Here is a 5,141-nt window from a genome sequence, read left to right as displayed (position 1 = left end):
ACATTGGGAATCATGGAAGGAAGCTATGGTTGGGCAGAGATCACTGGGGAGGGTGGGGGCAGTCTGGTCACACTATATTCTAAGAATAAAGCAAATGTATTGTTGAATGGACAGGTTTCTGCTTCCAGGGCCTGAATGGTTTAGTTCTGTAGGTGATTCCAGTGATGAATCCAGGTAGGAACAGAACACAGTAGCCAGTATTTGAGAGTAATAAGTCTTATGAGGAGGCACAGCTGGAGTTCATGAAGTTTCCAACAAGCTCCATTAACCAGGGTTTCCATTGGGTGTAAGGTCCAGCTGCCTATGCCTCAAAGCTTAGAGCACAAGTGGTCAGTTGTTAATCTATCTAGACATTGTTCTGGTAATCACATGATCTGTGGCCTCAGATGCCCCCACAAGCAGGAGTTTGTGTGTGTGTGTGTGTGTGTGTGTGTGTGTGTGTGTGTGTGTGTGTGTGTGTGTTTTGGGGGGGTGTATTTCTCCTGTTAGACCTGGCTGCTTAGTCGTTTTATGACAGTTTGGCATTCATCCCTACAGGTGTTAACTGATCCCACAGCACTCAGAGTTCTCTACTACTCCTGAGTGTGCAGGAAGCCCTTGTCTTTTGGCTTCTGTATTAGTCAGACTTTCTAATAATATACAACATTTAAAATTTTAGAGTAAGAAAGATGATCAAGAAGCACGCTTTAGCTTTTCAATGTTTCCACCCAGACAAATTCATGTCCAGCTACACAAGAATAAATTATTTTTTACATGTGCAATAAAAAAGCAGAAAAATTGAACTATTAGCACTGTTAGCACAGTCAAGTTATGTGAGATTGACACAGAAGGAGAAGGATGTGGAAATAAAAGAACATTTCACCCATATTCCATAAAAGACAATCCTAGACCTATGGGCTAATTGGCCTTGCATTATCATTAAGTCATTTCATTAGTCTCACAAAGAATTTACCATGGTAATAAGGAAGCCCACCAAATCCACAAATTCTAATCCACTTCATTACATTTTCATCACACTGTAAAAAGTATGTTTATATTTTTAAGGAAGAGAGTTGAACAAAATTTGCTTAGAAAGATGTAAGAGGCAAAAGGAAAAGAAAGAAAATACATGTTCAAGAAAGAACACTGGTTTCTTCCAGAGTGAAAAAAGCAAACTGAGGGGCAAAAAGACAAGGAAGATATGTGTGTTCAAGAGAGAATTGAAGAACAAACTTTAAAAATATTTTTCTTTCTTTTTTTTCTTAATGCATAAAACTTAAAAGTCTTCCATGGGGTTTTAGAAACAGTTGTTTACAAGTCTGCATTACCTCCTTTCATTTTGTGCCCAGAGTTATTTCTCTATGTTGGATATTCTGAAACACATTTCTTCTCTGTACCATTCCCCTCCATTCACTATTATTAGTTTAAATATTCTTTTCCATATTGTTTTAAATAGCAAGTTGGGTTCATAAATGAGCTGAGGACTTCCTTTCTCTGTGATTTCCTTCCTAACCATATTCCCTATGAAGCAGTTTGTACACCTTTTCTCATTGTTGGCTCTTTTTTTCTTTCCTGATACTATTTTCTCCTCTGACATTTTTTTTACACTTATGGAATCTATTTTGTAGGCCTATTTGTCCGAAAGTGGCCTTAACAGTCATGCTCCCTTTCCTGAAACAGTAATTTTTCATGAACGTATTTTCTATGGATATTTTCCATTATAATATTCTTTTTAAAAACATGTCTCTATGTTTCCATTTGATATTATTATCACATCAGTGATTAAAATATATTTCACTTAGCTTGGTCATTATACTGCCACCTTGTCAGAGACCTTTGGATAAAATAATATAATACAGAATTTTCTCCATGCATACAGTGGAAAAGAGAATGAAAAAGTGATGGAAGATTTGACAGAACATGGAAGTAAATTACAAGGAGCTACACACAAAGAGAAAAGAAAAGAATTATAAATCAGTAAATTATTCAGTTTAGATGGCCATTTTTTTTGTTTGTTTTATTGGCCACACCTGGCAGCGCTCAGGGGTTACTCCTGGCTCTAGGCTCAGAAATCACTCCTGGCAGGTTCGGGGGAACCATATGGGATGCCAGGATTTGAGCCACCATCCTTCTGCATGTAAAGCAAATGCCCTACCTTCATGCTATCTCTTCAGCCCCAGATGGCTGAAAAAGTTCTAAAGGCATAAAAGTTCTAAAGAAAGAAAAAAAGTGAGAAAGAAAGAAGCCATTTTCCTCTAAATGTCATTTTCTTACTAACTTATTTCTCAATCTATCCTCAGACTTATTAATTTACTTATAAATATTTATTGTATAACCACAGAGATAGTATAGTGGGTAAAATGCTTGTGTGTGTGTCCATCTGGCCTGGGTTTGATCACCATAACCCATTTGGTTCCCCAAGCTCATTAGAAGTAAGCCTACAGCCTGTGTTCTTTACACTGGCTGTATAGAAAGAGGAGGTACAGTAAAGGCACCCCATATACACCTCAACACAGGCCCCTTGCCGGGTATGTATTGTGAATTGGGGGACAAAAAAAAAAAAAGAAGTAAGCCTACAGCACTACTGGATGTGGCCTTTTCAAACTAAAATAAACAATTCTGTTTATTTGGTGTGTTTTATGTAAATAATTTGTTATTCATTATTGGCACAAAGCCTAGAAACCAATGAGCATAATCTTAAATATAATTTTTTTACAAATATGTGTGCTAGTTTTTTAACCAATATTCCTTTTGAAATATTAGATTGTATTAGGAATTTAGAAAAATCTTCATTTCTGTGTGGATGTATGTGCACCTTTATATATATATATATATATATATATATATATGTATATATATACACATATATATACATATATATATAATGGGTGGTAGGTAATTGTGGAAAAATTGGCCCAGTATTCATGATTCTAGTATGAGCTAGACTTTTAGAGTGGACAGTAATTTTTTCCTTACCATCAGTTCATTCATATCTAAAGTGTGCAGATGTTACATAGACACACATAGTTATGCCCATATATTTTGAATATATTTTGACTTTACAACTTCACTGTGGCATAGAAAAGAATATTCCTCAATATAAAGCCCAACATAACCCTACATTCTACTTAGGTATTGACTTATGGATTAAACCTAATTAGAATAGTAAAGTTGAAGTAGCTTATGCACAAGGAGTGAAGTCGATCATATGATTATTTTACTTTTCTTGTGAGGCTAATGTAATTTGGGGAACAACTTTAGGCAATTTTTCTAGAGTAAAACAGGTAGTATAAGAGTATAAGCATATATACATAGATCAGGATTATAAAAAATCCCAGAGGAAGAGACCCAGAATCAAAATCATATGCCTTGGGACCTTCTGATATTATACACCACTGAGCATATTTTAAAGGCCAATAAAGTTTAGTTTTTTGTTACTTGCATCCAAAAATTTTAGCTATTAACCCACAAAAGGGTACTGTGGAAAATTACATTCATGGCCACACGTGAGAAGTCTTATTTCAAATATTTCACCAAATTTAACCTCTTTTCATCCAAGATACAATTTATACACAGCAATAACATGTTTTTTTATAATTCAATGAGAAACCAGCTCTTAATTTTGTAAAACATCAAAAGTGAGGGATACTTCTAGAAAACTAAAAATAGTAGAAGACAATGAATTAGAAATAGAAGGTGCAGATGTTAAGGCAGGCTGAGGAGGATCAATTCTAAGGTAATTTAGGGAAGGGTAATGACAGAGTCAACCTGCAGCATGGTAAATTGTTTCTTGACTATCTCTTAATGAAAATATTTCACATTCCCTTTGAGTCATGATATATATAATTGATAGACTTTCTTCCCCTATTTTTTTGCTTTTCTTTTTTGCATAGATTTGGTATTTTTGTTTTTCATAAAAGTGGAGGTGTTTCTGAGAATTTCTATTGCAACAGCAGGGCTTGAACTTTGGGTCAGCTGAAAGGAAGAGTGTGTGCTGTTTCCATGGAAACCATAGCAGTATAATGTCAGGTACTAAGAGACATCAAGAATGAAGGGATAAAATCTCTGCATCATTTTAATAAACACGTCCTACTTAATGTTATTTAACCACAGTCTTTGTACATATGCTCTATCTCTTAATAGCCACTCTTCATAAATTTCTTTTGACCACATCTAACCTTTCTAAGTTGGTTCTTGATTATGCTGCTAGGTAAATATAGATGAAAAGAATGCCCTTCATTAAATTATTATAAATGTCTTGTTATTCTGAAAATTCATTAGGCATATATATGTTTTAATTAGAAAATAATACTATGGGGACTCATTAAGATGGGTTAACTTAAATCCACAAAGACAAATGGGTAAATTAAACTGGTATTTCATTTTGTTCTTAGTTTTTCATTTTATATTACAGGCCCCATTCTGGGATATTTGCAATAGAAAAAAAAGTACTTTTTACCAAAGGTCCTGCTTCAATTGATGCTGCTCCTTCAAATTTATAACTCATAAGGATCATTTATCTGGAAGCAAAAAAACAAAAACAAAAACAAAACTACCTCCAACTCACCAACTGTCCAAAAAGACAGGAAAACAATCAAACACTTATCAACCCAACCTGGAGAGATAGCTCAGGAGCAGCAATGCATTTTGTCAACACTCTGCATATTCTTAATATCACTCTTTCCACAACATTATTGCCCATTCTCAACTGTTTTTCTTTCTTTTTTATTACTATAACATTTTATTTAAACACCTTGATTACAAACATGATTGTGGTTGAGTTTTCTGTCATGTAAAGAACACCCCTTTCACCAGTGCAACATTCCCATCACCATGTCCCAAATCTCCCTCCTCCCCAACCCACCCTCACCTGTACTATAGACAGGCTTTCCACTTTCCTCATTCATTCACATTGTTATGATAGTTCTCAATGTAATTATTTCTCTAACTAAACTCATCACTTTGTTGTGAGCTGCACTTTTCAGCCCTCCTCTCTTTTGTCTCTAGAAATTATTGCAAGGATGTCTTTCATTTTTCTTAAAACCCATAGATGAGTGAGACCATTATGCTTCTTTCTCTCTCGCTGACTTATTTCACTCAGCATAATAGATTCCATTTACATCCATGTATAGGAAAAAGAAATTGTGGTACATATACACAAT

The 5,141-nt window shown here is 34.8% G+C and overlaps 1 non-coding gene across 1 annotated transcript; it reads left to right on the top strand.

The window, feature by feature from the left end:
- The first annotated feature begins 2,398 nt into the window (after positions 1-2,398).
- Positions 2,399-2,534, top strand: LOC125997813 (small nucleolar RNA SNORA51). Its single transcript, XR_007491828.1, has one exon. It is a non-coding gene; the product is annotated as a small nucleolar RNA SNORA51 (small nucleolar RNA).
- Positions 2,535-5,141: the final 2,607 nt, after the last annotated feature.

Source organism: Suncus etruscus, chromosome 19 (assembly GCF_024139225.1).
Source record: "Suncus etruscus isolate mSunEtr1 chromosome 19, mSunEtr1.pri.cur, whole genome shotgun sequence".
Taxonomy (NCBI): Eukaryota; Metazoa; Chordata; class Mammalia; order Eulipotyphla; family Soricidae; genus Suncus; species Suncus etruscus.
The sequence above is the reverse complement of the archived record's forward strand: the minus strand, read 5'-3'. Positions and strand labels throughout refer to the sequence as shown.